The sequence below is a fragment of the Lethenteron reissneri genome, chromosome 51 (genome assembly GCF_015708825.2).
Source record: "Lethenteron reissneri isolate LAM-NWPU_2019-01 chromosome 51, ASM1570882v1, whole genome shotgun sequence".
Lineage (NCBI taxonomy): Eukaryota > Metazoa > Chordata > Hyperoartia > Petromyzontiformes > Petromyzontidae > Lethenteron > Lethenteron reissneri.
The window spans coordinates 10,616,961-10,634,236 of record NC_083829.1 but is presented as its reverse complement, the minus strand read 5'-3'; positions in this window follow the sequence as shown (position 1 = coordinate 10,634,236).

Here is a 17,276-nt window from a genome sequence, read left to right as displayed (position 1 = left end):
CAAAATTACATTGTAAATTAATTGCACGGACCGCACCGCCCACAAACACACGGCCTGATATTGATTCATTATTATTGTTTTACAAATGAATTGTCAAGAAATTAATTCCACAGCCAATTTCTGCCATTGATAAATATTGTGTGCGCATAAATGATATTTCATGATCTTGCAATCCATTATGGGCTTTTGTTGTTGTAGAATAAAAATGTACTCCATTACTAGTAGGAAATGTTTATTCTTTTCAGCAGGTTAACAACATCATTATCATCGTTCAAGCGCAGGACATCAAACTTTGCTAACCCATGTCATCGCTTCCTCACTTCTGCCAGAACCCAAGTCGCTGTTGGATCCAAGGCAGAGGGTTGTGATTCTCTGTAAAGGGGGGCACAGCCCAGGACGATTTCGATTGCAATCACCACCAGAGGCTGGGTGGGACTCAAACTCAGGTTGGATTCACAGAGCGGTGGTCTCACCGCTGTACAACGATACACCAACTTCACAGGTCTCATGATACCCAAATATCCATAGTACAATTTTCAAGTGCAATTTAATCAAGGGACTGCATTGGCTTGGGACGCCTGCTAAACGCATTAGCAAGCTGCAGCGAGTACAACATTCTCTGGCACGTGCTCGTGACGGGTCCTGCAAGATCTGACCGTGTCCGTCTAGTGCTGGCCAAGTTGCATTGGCTTCCGGTTGCTGAACTAACACATTGTTGTAAGGTCGCACTCATGGCACACACGCAGATTGCTTGCCACAAATGTAGCACAAAACCTTTTCCGATCTCGTCAAGGAGCATCAACCATCGTCACGCGAACTGCGCTCATCCTCGCAGTAGCAGATTTTGGCTCAGTGAACGAACAAAGATGGTGGCCATCATATGGCGCGCTTTTAGATGCAGTTCTGCGGCCGTCTGGAACGCTCTTTGTTTCATTATTAGAAAGCCACTGGAGGTATGCAATTTTAAATAATCCAGATTGAAAATGCATTTCTTGCGAACTGCTTTTGTGTTTAGTTTGTTGTCCTTCACCCGCATCTCCGATTAAAATGGTTGGCTAAGTTCGGTGCAAGCAAAGTTGAACACACACGTACGTACATACATATCACCACAATTAAAAAACCATGCGACTCGGTATAAATTGATGCTTTTTTGAAATAACCACTTAAAATTATTCGCGTGTATAGAGAATTTTAGATTTAAAAAGTGTGAACAATGTGGCAGATAGGAATAAGTGGTAACAAGCTGTGCGTGTGGTCAGATCATTACGGTGAGTGAACACAATTATTATACATTGGCAGAGACGAACTGGGAAAGCATGGCCACTGTTTAATAATGGCCAAGAATTCAGAATCAGAATATTTATACTGCAGGAGGAATCTGATGAGGTATGAAGCTCTTTTTCACATATGCCCAGTAGGGACGGGTAAGAGCGTCACAGCAATACGAAAAAACACGATAGGATTGCAAAATATACGAGGTAAAAATCGCTTACAAATATGTAGAAAAATAAAACGAAACTATCTTAATCTTACCCAGGTTATGACCACCTAGCTAATAGCTTCGTTTTCAGACGCGGCCTGCCATGAGGCGGATAGGTGCCTCAGAATAAGCATTGCCTCCTTATTTAGCGAGGGCATACATCCTGGAGATGCTCGTCAATAGCAACATTTTGCAGATAATTAAATTAATTACCTCTAAAAAGTACATGAATAAGCTGTAAAATACATGACAATTATCATGGTAACACCAACAAAAATTGGCAATTAAAAGTGTAATAAATCTTAAATATGATAAATACGTTTTTCAAGGATCATCACTTTCGCCATGCGGCAATCCGTGTGGAGTTCCAGATGGAACTTGCCGACAGCCAAAATCGCGGAGAGCAAGTTCGTGAATAACGCGGGAATGCTGGAGTCATTTAGCATTCTTAGAGTTGAGTGGAAATTACCCTAAATTACCCCAAGGCCTCAGGAAGCCAAACTTCGAAGATGAGCAAAGGAAGATCACCAAACGCCACTGGGTCGGCTTAAGTTACTCACACGTGACAAGTTCAAGTTTGACGTTCATTGTGTGTAACCCGGGTGAGAACCCGAGGGACCGCGATGGATGGATCTCAATCGCAAAAGCGACCTGGGTCACCAAAATGTCAGAAGCGAAAGGAATCAGAAAAAAAAAACAGAAAAATAAAATAAAAACAAAACTGCATCGCATGTGGAATTGAAAAGTGGTCCGCGATGATGGTCACCACTGCACTGATGAATCCTATTATGGATGAGACTGGTGCGGTTGCCCAATTGCCCTACACCACTGCCAAATTTTTTAATGCCACCGGCATCGATTGCTTTCGAGCTGGGCGGCTAACACGGGCTGGCTGCGCGACAGCCACGCCTCGCCGTTACCATTCCTTCCCGGTAGGTCACGCCTCTCTCTGCCAGTTGGGTTTACTCGTCATCAGCTACAGAAGGTGATGCTTGTTCACGTCTATTCAGGTGCTGCTCATCTCGATTCTTATGCCAGCTCTGGAATTTACACATTCCCATGGTTGCGTCACAGTCTATAGGAGAACCACTGTCGACTACCCACATGAGCAGCATTAATTGTATTAACATCAGAAAGATGACATGCTCTTGGTTATAGTAAACGTTTATTTCATGATTGGGATCAGCTATTGGACTTAATTTGATTTAGAGGCGTAGCAGTTTTTTTTACGGCATAGTACTCACCGCAGACAACTGTATTGACACGACCGTGTTGTGATAGCTGGCGCCATCGGAATGAGAAAGGGCGCCATCGGAATGAGAAAGGGTTAAACTACTTAAACTTTTTTTATTTTATTTTACCAGGTAAGGCCCACTGAGCTATATTGCTCTTTTTCAGAAGTGACCTGGCCACAAATGATACTGTAGCTCAACAAAGTGGTTTATCATGTGGAAATGTTAGCAGCTAAACACCTAAAATGTATCATGGGACCTCCTTTGCCAGTACAAAAATATGAGAATAGGTTAATGCAGACATGATTCCTTGTAAAAATGTTTCAGTTAGGTTTTTTTACATCACCTATTTTATTGCCAGAAAAAGGGAAAACCTATTCACCTAAAATGCACGTTTCTAAATGTGGATGGAAAGGCCGGACGACCCAGGAGAAAAGTCCACGCAAGCATGGGAAGAGAGACACGCAAACTCCAAATACACAGGCGTCAGGGTCGGCATTGAACCCACGCCCTCTTGTATACCAGGCGAGGTCGTAAACATCTCACCACCGCGACACCTCAACACCGTCACCGCAGGATCAACGGGGTCGGCCCGCCTCTGCAACGAGCGGCGAACGCGCTCCCGCCGGTCCTGCGTGGACTCGTCATTGCCTGCTCACTCTCATACCCTCCTCGAGTTCTCGGACCTTATCCCCCACCCCTTGTCATCTCCCGCGAATCCCCTCCACACTCCCCATTCCAGCAACCCAAAGGCTTCCTCCTATTGAATCTCCCGGTCAACATTCGCCAAGGTGGGGAACGTTCGTTCTCTTGCGCTGCCTCCCCCCCCCCCCCCAGATTTGGAGCTTCCTCCCGTCAAGATAATGGGGGCTCTGGCTCCTAATTGGGATTTTAGCTCGCCCTGCAAATGTGTGTACGTGTAAAGACGACTTGACACACTTCTCTTGAGATGACACTTAATTGACGATACTTTCACTGCAACAGCCCCAAGTCTCCCGCGCATCTCACCCTTGTATACCAACACGAGGCCACGCCCCCCTTCTCGAACCTTTTCGCCGACTCTGGACGCTTACTCCACCAGCAGACTCCACCTTCCTCTTCCGTCACGTGACCACGCTCCCTTCGATCATTCCCCGTAGCCACCAGTCTCTTCGCACTCACAGCTGACTCCCCTGTCATTACCTCCCGTTGTCACTAGTCCACTCACACCGCATGGAAACTGTCATTACATATGTACGTTGAACTTCTTTTCGCACCGTACGTAGCCACCCGTGCCAAATAGGAGGCGCGGGAGGAAGAACAACAAACTATATACAACAAGTAGTTCTAATGAAGCAAGTTTTAAATCTAGATTTTAAAGTGCATAGCTCCAGTGGCTTTCTAACATCGGAACGAAGAGCATTCCAGACGGCCGCAGAGGCACAACTGAAAGCGCACCATGCGGTGATCGCCTTTCCACTCATCTGGCTCCTCCTCGTGCCTCTGGGTCATTGTCTCTTCTGAAGTGAGCGCGTATTGCGAAAGCAGCAATACAAGTTGAATATAATAATTATTATAACAGGGCAGTAGTGGAAATTCCGCTAGTCTCATAGGAATACTTTACTGTTTCTACAAAGCGCCATGTATTTTATGCAGCAACGCGAGTTGAAATTGTGACGGCCGCCGCCACGCAGCGTTCGCTCGCTCGCTCTCGTAGCATGGGACACAAAAACACAACAACTCGGAGATGCGCGAGAACGGGAAGCAGTAGCAGCAACACGCAGGCGGTGGCAACAACTGGCAGAGCTCTGCGCGCGCTCCCGTGAGCGTTCAGGTGTTGTCAGCCAATCATCGCGAGTGTTTACATGGTGGGCGAAAAAGCGGAGCGCCTGGAGAAAACCCACGCGCGTGCTACGTTTTCGAAAAGGTACAACCCCCCAAAAAAACTAAATTGGATTATTCATTGTTTACATGATCTCAGAATGTTGGGTTTTTTTGCTCCAGAATATTTATTTATACTGGAAGAATCCGATGAGCTCTGAAGCTCGTTTTTTTTATAGATGTCCAAATCGGGGTGGGTTAAGAACGTTATAAACAATGCACATGCAAAATGCACAGTACACAAATCACCCAAGCATACAAATAAAACTAAACCATCCCCCCATCCTCCCAGACAAAACCCGCGGCGCTATCTAAATGGCATGCCACAGAGGAGCGTGGTTGTTGAACTCCCCTCTTGTTGTAAATAAAACATGCCCATTCGACTCTCAAATGTTTGGCTCCTGGAGACTACAGCATACAGTCGCCACTATTCTGGGTTAGAAATTCCCACCTGTGCACACAGGACGATGTGAACTGTGGTGCATTTCGATTTAAAGCTTTCGTGACTGCAGGGATTTATCTTCTTGGTTCTTTGACTTTACCGAAAGAACCAAGAAGATGTGGTGCATTGTGGGAGCGGCTCCCAAAATGCATCACAGACCGTGTCGGTAAAGTCACGTAGATAAAAAATCTAATAAAATAAATGAAAAAAACTAAATTAAATCACGTTTCGGGCGCAACTCAAGCGTCCGTCATCAGGTGGGGACAACCACAGAGAGAATTATCGCTGGTGTATTTTATTTGACCCTTTATTATGAATTAGCTGCAACACCGGCATTGGTTCTTGCACTGCACGACGAACTTGACAAACTTCAATTTGATATCCGCCGCGGCTGACAGTGGCGAGTTACTTCCGAATGGCACCGACTCCCCCCCCCACTTCACCATCCCGCACTAACCAGCGTGGTGAAGTATGTTCAAGCAACACCCACTACCGACACGGTGTGTAAATCCTGCGGTAGATTTTGCAAAGGGATGTAAACTATTCTTCTTCGTAGTTGTATGCTTAAAAAATACTATTATTACGATTTACTCGGATTTGTATTTAATTTCTGGCACGTTATTTTCATCCATAAACAGTCACACTCAAATGTAAGGCAATCACCATATGAACTCCTCATAAAACTGATATGGAGAAACAACCAAAATAACCTGAATATGCCTGGATATTATGTAGCTTATACAAATTCTGAAAATAGTAGAATGTGCAAAGTTTTTTTTTATCGGCATGATCCACCTTGATTTTCGGCAATGTCTGGTTTTCCTTTCCAGTCTGTAATGTTCCATTGCTGAAGGCATCAAGCCGAGCAGCATTTGATAATTATCGGCAATGGCCATTACCACTGCTACCATCACCATCCATGCATCATCCATCTACCATACACCACTCATTCATCAGCGGCATAAACTATGCGTCGATTCATCAACTCGTATTGATTGTACTCGCGCATGACACGTTGCACCAAATTACATGTGTATTGACGTTTATATTCACATATCTTACGTGTGATGGTTTCCCGGGATCCCTTCCAACTAGAGGCTGCTATAATTAAAATACCGCGTTAAGGATTATTATTATTTTTATAAAATCGTGTTTCTAAATCGTGACAATTCATTGAATCACGAGGGCGACGAATCATTATATTTATCGCCATCATCATCATCGTCTTCCATTCTCAAGCCTCTGTTATAAATTATGATCACCACTAAGTTCAGCTTGTAATACGTTGCACAGTATTTGCTCATTCATGTATGTATGTTAAACGTCGAATGTTGAACGTTTGTCGCACGTTCGTAACCAAACGTGATAATCGGAGGTGCGGGGAAGCAGAACAACCTGAAACACAAATCAGCTCAAAAGAAATTCGTGTTCAATTTAGATTTTAAAATGCAAAGCTCCCAGTCGCTTCCTAATATCGGAAGGAAGAGCCTCCCAGATGCCCCGACTAAATAAATAATATTATTTTAAAATGTTTTATTTTACCAGGTTAGGCGCACTGAGCGGTGCAGCTCTTTTTCAAAAGTGACCTTGCCACAAATAACAGCTCAACAAAGGGGCGTACGTAGAAATTTATAGCAGCCAAATACTCTTAAACGCACGTTTCTAAATGTGGAGGGAAAAACCAGAGGCCACGGAAAACAATCCACGCGGCCACGGGGAGAACACGCAAACTCCAAATACACAGGCATCAAGGCTCTCGGATCTGCCGTATGCCAGGCGAGGGAGTCAACTCGCTAGCACTGCGCCCAAACAAAAGTGCCCCACCGCTATGCAATATATGCTACCTCGATCAAATGAAAGGCAGCCCATGCATACCCTGCCCCTGAAACGTTAATTAAATGTATTCACCCGCAGCTTGTCACAATCAAGCTGCACTTTGCAGTATATTAATGGCGTGCAGCTGCTTTCGTGCACAGCTGTAATTCCAAATGGGAAGTAGTAGCTTTTTTTTCTACCCCCTAATGGCAATTATTTGAAATTCAATCAACTTGATTTAATTTTCGGCACCAATAAAATATGGCCAATGTTTATATCGGCGCCGCCATGGCGACGGCACGAAGGACCTCGGCGTGCGGATTTCATTGTCAGGGGACGGCCAATCAGGAGAGGTGCGTCACGTGCGTTACGTGACGTCACACAGGAGCTGCTACGCTGCGCAAGATCCTTTCAAAACAATGGATTACTTCAATGGATTCTAGATTTGAAGCTTTCGTGACTGCAAGGATTCATATTCTTAGGTTTTTTCGGTAGCTCCACGATCAGCCACCTTCAGTGTCTACAGCGCTGATGTTAGCACACCATGAAAGGTTCTCGTTTTAGACAGAGTTTGGTCTGAAGGGAGGCCCAGACCTTGTTCAGATTCCAATTAAATCTTGACTTAAAGCTTTCGTGACTGCAGGAATTCATATTATTTGGGTCTTTCGGTAAAGTCACGTAGATAGGTTCAAATAAAATAATGTTTTTTTTTGTTATTTTCTTTGAACCTATCTACGTGACTTTACCGAAAGACCCAAGGAATATAGATTCCAATTGCCATTGGGGTTTGCGTGTAACGAAAAATCCGGCGTGAATTGCTGAGAACTGAGTGTCGTATAAAGCATCACAACATCGCTCCCCGCACACCTCATACGTAAATGCAAACAACACTCAGTAGAACACGCTGGGTGAGTTCTGGGAGGCAACCTTCGGTGACCTAAAAATCCTAACAGTAGTTTAAAGTAATGAATAATCTTAGGTTTTTTCGGTAAAGTCACGTAGGTAAAAAATGTAAATTATTAAAAGTAAAATAAAACAAAATAAAAATCACGACGTTTCCGAAGCAACACAAGCCTCCGTCTTCAGGTGGAACCGTCACAGCCACGACAGCTGTATCAAGTAAATGAGAGATCACAAGAAATATCACCCCGTATATATAATGGTTGAGGGGGGAAGGGCCAGGAACGGCACACTTTGTTTTATTAATATGGTAAGATGAGGCTTAAGACCAAGAAGACTGCATAGCAAAGGACTGAAGACGCAGGCTTGTGTTACTTCCGAAACGTCGTGATTTTTATTTTGTTTTATTTTACTTTTATTAATTAACATTTTTTACCGAAAAAACCTAAGAATATGAATCCTTGCAGTCACGAAAGCTTCAAATCTAGAATTAACCAATAGCTTTAATATAATACAAAATATTAAGTAGTAGCTGTAGCTTCATCTGGAGGTCAAACTGCACATTTCACTACATAACTCAGACTTAAAACACTGCATTTCTATATAAATTCTCAAATAAACTTGGATTTTTTGGAGATCTGGAGTTAGAGACTGAAACCCTTGTTTTGGTTTATCCAGAGAATTGCATACATACATAAGCGTAGCAATAAGAGAAGAAGCATTCTCTCGTATTGGGTGCCTGATACAAATTCTTGGCATCTGCCCCAATCAAAGCAACTGAAATGCAAGAGGAAACGTCTCAAGAGATTGTCGAAAGCGTCGTATTTTGCGTGCGTCCGCATGTATATTTTGGTTTTCATTTTAATTTGAGCATGTGCATATATGTGATTTAATGTATGCGTTAGCGCAGACCACTCATGCTGCAGTTGCCCCAAGTGTGACCCGTGAAATATTTACATCCATGTTAGCCCGTAACCTCACCTCTCACTTGCACTGGAATAATGGAATGATCCAAAACCCTTGGGGGTTGGGGGGGGAGGAACATTCCATTCCAAATGGGGATAATCTGCATCGCATTCCACCTGTGTTCGGAACAATGTGTTAAAGGTCGTCACCCATTTTTGTTCCCGTAACTTACAGCATTTTTAAGAGGGTTTAACAATATGCCGCTGAATTTCGATTTAAAGCTTTCGTGACTGCAGGGATTCATCTTCTTGGTTCTTTCGGTAAAGTCACGTAGAATGGAAATGATAAAATCATAAAAATAAAGCATAATAAAATAATGGAGAACAGGTCTGTCGAGAAGACGTTGTGGCCGAAACGTCGTGAGAAATAATTTTATTATGTTTAATTTTTAATATTTTATTATTTCCATTCTACGTGACTTTACCGAAAAAACTAAGAATACAAATATGCCGCTGAATTTTACGGATGAATGTCGCCCAAACATGGCAATGCCCACCTTTTTCAAGAACCAATGGCTTGAACGTCACCTCCGTAGGAACTCGGAGTGGCTTCAGGCCACTTATGGGGAACACATTTTTCATTCCAGACCTGCCCAGCACGCACGATGGACACCCAAATTTTGATTGTAATTAGATAATTAAAACTGAATGTTTTTTGGGGGGAATAGGGGGTTTCAATGCAATGTTTGGTAACTTGTTTGAGTTGTAAGATTTGAAGCATCTTGAATTTCGTTGATATTTAGATGCTATATCAGTTGATATGGTTTGTGTTTTGTCAGTTTAATAATGATACAATTATCACGAACAGCACAATGTTGACATTACAAACGCGTGTATTCGTGTCAAGGGGTTTCATCAATACTGACATACATGATTTGTCAATTTATATATTCAATTTTTTTACGAACTTTATTGTAGGTCAGATAAAACGTGTATAAACTAAAAACTATTAACGGAATGATGTTTAACTATACCAAGGCCCACTGAGCTACATAGCTCTTTTGCAAAAGCAAACCTGGCCATAAATGAAAGCACAAATAAGTGTCTTATCATTTGGAAATGTATAGCAACCACATACTCTAAATGCGTGTTTCTGAACAATATTTAGTACCTCTTACAGCACTTTAGGCCGTTTACAGAATTACTGACATTGAAAAAACAGATGCATGTTGGATGTCCATCATCGTTTATCATTTTTGCAAGTCTACAGCAGCTATCGCCTATATCGCTGTACTGGCCCTGTTTTTAGGAACTGGACATTTCCCACCATCAGCTCAGAGCATGCCAATGGATTATAGTGGACGACAAAAAAAAACCTCGCATCTCCTCGAGCACGGAAGACGCTTTCATCGTTCCACGTGATTCTTGCCAGGCCTTTATGGCTGCGGAGATCAATTTTAGAAGCCGCTTCAGTCCTCCGTTGACCGTCAGGAATTCCAAATAAACGATGTCGACTCTGACCTGCAAAGTGTTGACAGTGCCACTTGTCGCCCCAGGCATACAGCAGCCACCTTTGCTCGGGCCTTCGTTCTCCATCACGTTCAGCATCAAAGCAAACAAATTTAGCATCAGCCGTTCTCAATCCAACGGCTTTGAAGAAGAAGTCATCTCACTCCCAAGCCGTTTCATCTCGGGAAGGAGGCGAGCGCGCCCGTGGTTACCGCCGCACGTGGCGTGCAATATGGCGCTGTCTTGAGGCAGGGATGATTGCTGTATCACCGCACAAATTCGTGAAGCTCCCTTTTCCAGTTCCGTGAGCTTCGTGGTCGCCATCTCCTGGATCTCCAGGCTACGATGGCAGTACAGCAAGTCTATTAATTGTCATCGCTGTTCATCTAGACGGGGACCGAGTGCCACCCCGCCTCAGTACGCATTCATGTAGTTGGCCGGACTTCCCAATAAAGGAGCGCAGAGCTTGGGAAATGTGTTGGCGTAAATTCCGTCTGCCTTGCTGCTTTGTCTGTGGTTTCCGACGCATCTCAATGCTTCTCGCTCTCTCCAAGAGTAAAATAAACCCGAGCGTGTTACAAATTCCAAATTATTATAAAAAACTCATTCTTGGAGAAGTTATTTCAGCGCAATGTTTATCTTTCGCAGACATGGAAGAGAAAGTTTGTTGGTCAATCCGTTGCTGCACAATGTCTCTTGCCACAGTGTGCGGATTCGTCCGCGGGGGGGGGTGGGATGGTGGGATTGTTTGACCATACTTCACCACGCTGGTCAGCATAGACGTGGGAGCGCAGGACCCCTCGGCAGCGGTGCTCGCGACTAGAAATAAGGCATTGTGGCCTCGCACCCTCCCCCCCCCTCTCCGTATACATTAGATCCCTTGGGGTGGAGGGCGCAGCCTTCATGTGGAATTCTGTGGGTTCAGTCCATTTTTTGGGGATCGTCATGGATCACGGAATTCGAGTGGAATACAAAAATAAATGAGTTTTGGCATCGCTCGGCAGATTATTGCCCGAGATCTCGTGTCCTCCTCCCTCACGAACTCTGGGAGCAAGAATCGCAAAATATGCCGTCATTAAGTCGAATTTATATTCGTCCGTACAAGATTAAAGGTCTAATTAACCTCCGTGCACACTTAAGCACACTCCTGAAATAAGAAAAAAATTCATGCTGTACATTTTAATGATTTTATTAGCAAAGACTGGCTGGGTCATTTGTATGGAACTCAGTTGAACCTGGCCACCCAAATGAAATCGGGGTTCAATAACCCTCGGATACAATGTCGAGCTGATTCAGAGGCAATTCGATTTTTCACAGATCCCATCCCACTTGGTGGCAGAATCCGGCCAAAAAAGGCGAATTTGGATCAGATTGTAATTATGGCACGTAAACATTACACGGATGCAGTATCTTTAAGTAACAAATATAAACGTAATCTTTTTTGTTACGTAAACTATCAGTAACATTTGGGGTCGAGTTTGTATGAATGTTGAACTTCCTTCGCACCATACGTAGCCAACCGTGCTAATCGAAGGTGTGGGGAAAGGACAATGAACTGTACAGAGGAACCAGTGGCATTGTGGTTACCGCACTGCACCATGATGAACCCAGAATCCAGAGTTCAATTCCTGGCCACGGATTATACCAGACACCCCCCACCCCCCCCCCATCCTCGCTCCGTCAGCAACCCACACACTTTTTTTTTCGATTTAAAGCTTTCGTGACTGCAGGGATTCATCTTCTTGGTTCTTTCGGTAAAGTCACGTAGAAGGGAAATAATAAAATAAAAATAAAACATAATAAAATTATTCTCACGACGTTTCGGCCAGCAAGGACGGCTGCTTGCGTTGTGGCCGAAGCGTCGTGAGAATTATTTTATTAGGTTTTATATTTATTATTTTATTATTTCCCTTCTACGTGACTTCACCGAAAGAACCAAGATGATGAACCCACACACAGTCCAGCATGGTTAAGTCTGGGCAAACAAGCCCCGCGATTAATACTCATAATGATGTCAACTCGTAACGCTCCAGCGCCGCCGCACGGCGTTCGAGGAGGAGCCCCCGACGCGTCGCGGGGAAGGCGGCAGCCACGCGGCGACGAGCCGCCGCCAAGACTGCCCCCCTCCCCTCCCCCAGCTGCTGCGGGGTCCGCTCTGTGCGTTACGGAGCTACCGGCCAATGGGCGAGTGTGTGGCAGGAAACGTGGCAGGAAAGCGGAGCGCCCGGAGAAATCAACACGCACACAAGGTGGGGGGGCGTGGGGGGGTGAAATCTGACCGACGTGGATTTGACGAGTGATTCTGTCACCGGTGGTTTGATACAAGGGCCGTGCGTGTTTATTGCATTTTACAGTCCCTCCAGAAAAACGCGGAGTTTTTTGGTGATTGTTGCGGGCAAAAATTGTTGATTATGCGGCACGTTTTCTTAAAAAATGCGATGGAATATGCGGGATATTTATGCAATTTTATGCGATAAAATTGCGGGAACTTGCAAAAACTGCGGTTTGATGAAAAAGAGAAAAAAAGTGATTCCCCCAACACCCTATTCACTAGGCTACTACTTTAATGTAAAGAGTCATTTCTTATTACTTCCTATGATAAGCAAGCATACTACATCACAGAAAGTGCTGGGAATATTTAAGTTCTCATCTTGTTTTATTTCAGACCTTAACAAACAGATGGCTCAAACTTACAAAACATTGAGTCGAACAAGTTCTGTAGCTTTACAAAATGAATATGCTACAACTTCTGTAAAAATGAATAAATAAAATATTAAAAAATAAAATGTGTGCTTCCTGTTTTACAGAGGTAGCTATACAAAACAGACATCTTCTGTTAAAATAAGTGTTTTCAGTGCACAGTAACGTAAGCAATACAGTAACAGTACAGTCTTACAGTAATGTAAATTTACATACTACTAACAAAAAAGTGCAATCTTACAACTGTAAAGTTGCATAAACTCCTGAATAAAACTAACTACGTAGCCTCTAACACTTCATAACGTTCCCATGGCAACTGGGGAAATGGCTGCGCTTGTGTGAAGTAAACGCAACATTTTTCAACTTTCTGCTAAGATATATGTGACTTTTTGCAACGAAAATGCGGGGATTATGAAATCATGCAAGCCCGCATATTTTGCGCGCGGAAATCTGCAATTTATGCGGCAAAAGTGCGGCGTATTTGAAAAAACGCGCCCCCCGCATAAATATGCGGACTTTGGCTGATTTTGCGTGGAATCTTGCGATCGCATAATCGCGTTTTTCTGGAGGGACTGATTTTAACGACACGCGCATTCTCAGAGACAATCCTACTCTTTAGTTCTTTCGGAAAAGTCAGGTTGGTGAAAAAATTAAATAAAATTAAGAATAATTTCTTTAAAAAAACGATAGAACTAAATTAAATCACGACGTTTCGGAAGCAACAAAAACTTCCGTCGTCATGTGGGACAACCACAGTAAGAAACAAAAATTACTGTACTGGGCAAAGAGAGCTATTTGTGACTTGTGACGAGCGATTATACAAGGTAAGAGGGGGGGAGGAGCCAGGGAGGAGACAATCCTGCCGTACGAATGCTCAATTTCCACCACTGGCTCAAGATCGACAGTGTAAGATCAGCACTCCCCCCGTAATATTTTGGGCACCGCGGCAACTCGAGTGCGAGTTTTCTTACACTAACATTTTATATTAACCTGGAGTCTGTAAGCAAACAGTAATCTGTGATAATGGTATTCCAGCGTTGTTGTCTTTAAGGATAATTGTACTGCACTAATCCTGAATTTAATCTGGAAAGCCTCACTGATTGTGTTTATTTTAGGTGGCTCCCAGCAAGCATGGGTTACCTGTTAATCTGGGAGTGGTTTTTGGACAGAGTCCAAAGTGCCCAGATACTCCACCCCCTTGGCAGGGATTAAACCGTGAAAAATCCACATGGGTACCGTGAGCAACCTACTTGCTGAACTGCCTCAAGTCAATTCCACTGCAAACCGGAGCTTGGGTGCCTCTGTGTGATGTTGGCGTGGGCTGCCAAGCCTGCCAAAATAAACTACAATTCTGAATTAGCAGGCATGTGCCACTACATGCAGCCAAAGATGCACCAGCTATAGACTAATTCGGTATGCTCGGGCAAAGGAAATAAAATATCGTATTACCTGCATTCTGATCATATCGGAGCATGCTAGAGAGACGTTGCTTACACCAATTTTCCTGTGCAAAATGAAACTTAATCAGGTAGAACCAGGTGTCGCATCCAACTAAGGCGGCTCGCCTTGCGATCTGTGCTCTGGCTGTAATTGTGCGCGACTTGGCGGAGTAAGAGAATAATACGTGCCAAGGTTCATTCAAACTTTTTAAATGGATTTTACACCATACGTAATGAGCGCACGTGTGATGACCACATCTCCTACGCCTCTATATTCAGGAACGAAACAGGTGGACCGTCTACACAAATCTGGCTGTCCGCCCGATGAAGCTAGTTGTAATTACTGGCGAAACGTCGTACTCGGATTGTGAATGTTGTGGCTTGGCTCTCCAACACACCGGTGTTGCTGTACTAGTGACAAATTGGCCACGTTCTGTTTACGTGACAACCCTTACTAGTTGGCTGTGTCGGGTCGTGGCGGGTTTAACGACACATTTATATATTTACGCGCTCTAACCCAAAAAAACTATATTGTGGATGCTATTGGTCGCCGATGGAATTTTGTACATTACATGTGAACGGGAACGGTGTTGGGGAAACGTCTGGGGCCCGATAACCCCGTCGGCGGTACAGCAAAGGGTTGTGCAAACCGTGCATGCAAGTGGCGATCAAATGACTTCGATTGCACTTGAACGACCACTACTGGTAGGTTTACATTCAAATCCCATTCTTAACCTGCATGTTTACATTCAAGCAAATAGTTTACTTTCAAACTACATTTAGGATATTAATTATAATGCATACATGTGTAGGCCACGAGAAAAAGCATTTGCCCAGATGAATATTGAGATGCGGAAGGTCAAAAGTTCTCCAGTGTTCGCTTAAACACTCCCTCTAAAACACACACCCCCTCTAAAACCACACACACACCCCTCTAAACCACACACACACCCCTCTAAACCACACACACACCCCTCTAAACACACCCTCCAAACACACACACCCTCTAATTGTTAAAATAGATCGCCAGGGCCAACAGCTGGTCCAAGGGGTTAATTTGTGTTATCATTATTCTAACTACTATTACCACCAAAAATGCTCCAGACAGCGCTGTAACAATTCCGCCAGGCAAGTTTAACACGCAGCCTTTCGCGACAAATATTATCCAAGAGGTTTTGGGGGTTTTTTTTGTTGGCCAGGCAATGTTCGAAGACGCGTGGGCAGGTGACAACACGCGCTTGCTGCACTTTCATTCAAACGAGTCGAAGAGTTTCCACCGTGGCCTCGAGCTCGTAAGTGGCCATTTCACATTCTTGTCTTCTCTCGTTCGGATTTAGATTTTCGTCGTTTGACTTGTTATGCTTTGTTCACCCAGGTCACTCTTGCGAACGAGAGAAACTAATTCTGGTCTCCCGAGTTCTCGCCCGGTGAAACTAAATAAACCTTCAACTTGACATTTAAACGCGGGGGACTTTTGCGAGCGATTTTGTATGTTAACGATTGGTTATCGATAATTATTTTTTTTGTAGCAGCGCGCGCGAGTAAACCCCTCCTCCAGACGACGACAGCCCGTCTCGCGCGGCAACTTTGTTCGCGGGCCCGTTTCGTGGATGTGTCGAGGACGATTTCACGACGCACGTTTCGCTCGCGCGATCCGACCCGAAGATCAACTACGAATTGAACTTAAAACTTGTGGGGGGGGGGGGGCACTAAGTCTCTCGAGTGAACAGCCACCGCTCCTTCATACCGGCATTCATTGCCGCCCCCCCCTCTCCTCTAGAGGGATAATGGGGCTTGCACGTGAGCAGTGCCGGATCTGTGGCATGTGTTATAAAGGGGCCCTAAATAAAATAAAAACAAGTAAATATTACTACATTTTTACTTGCATAGTAAAGTAATTATTTTTTCATTTGCTATACAGCTAGATAATTGGACACATCGTTAACCTTAGACACCCAGTCGTTCATGAAAGCTGAAGGCAGTATAGTACTATAGTAATAAGAGCAAGTGCAGAATCACTGAACCAGAATTGATAGCTTGAAAGCATTTAGCGCGGGGCCCTTGAAAGTGCGGAGACCGTAGCTACTACACGTGTAGCTACAAATGTAGCTCCTACTACTGCACGTGTAGCTACTACTACAAATGTGGTAGCTGCTATGTAGTTAGCGAGCGCCCACGCGGAGAACTGAGCGGCGAGCGCGTGTGGTCACGGACCGCGCGTCGTGTCAGGCGGCGACTCTCGCTCCCACCCATCACCCCCTCGACTGCTGCCGAGTGGAAGCGAGCAGACCCATCACGCCGTGGGGCTTCTACCCAGTGTGCGTTTCGAAGTAAACGCTAATTAGGATTGGGACCTCGGTTTTTTTGTTGTTGCCAGTATCAAAGTATGAAAAAACCAATAGGTTTTACCCTTTCTGGCAATACAACAGGAGGTGTCAGGATGTTTAAACGCCAAATAGAAACCTTTCGCAAGGAATCCTGTGCCGCATTAACCACACACGGTGCTTGTGGCGAACATGCGAACGAACGCGTGCTGCGATTACAGTAATAAGCGCATTGTCTTTAAACCCGATCGCATGTTCACAAGTATTGTGCGCGCCTAATGCGGACATGATTTCTTGCAAAAGGCTTCCATTTGGTGTGTGAACATCTTGACACAACTGTTTTGTTTCCGGCAAGGGACAAAGCTATAATTTTTTTTATTCATGCTAATTAGGACATCAGCTCATGAGCCACGGAGAGGCCGGGGAGGGTTACCCCGTGATTAACAGCCGGCTTGAGCACCAGGAGGAGGACATCGTCTTCCTTGGTAAATAATTTCCTCGCTGAATTCGAAAGGGAAGAGGTGTGGTGAGAGGAGGCTATCGTTGTGCAACGGCGCGCCACGGTGGCTAGGAGATGTTAACTACCTCGCCCGGTGCACAGGAGGTCGTGGGTTCGATCCCGACCCTGACGCTTGCTGCTGTATATTTTGAGTTTGCGTGTCTCTCTCTC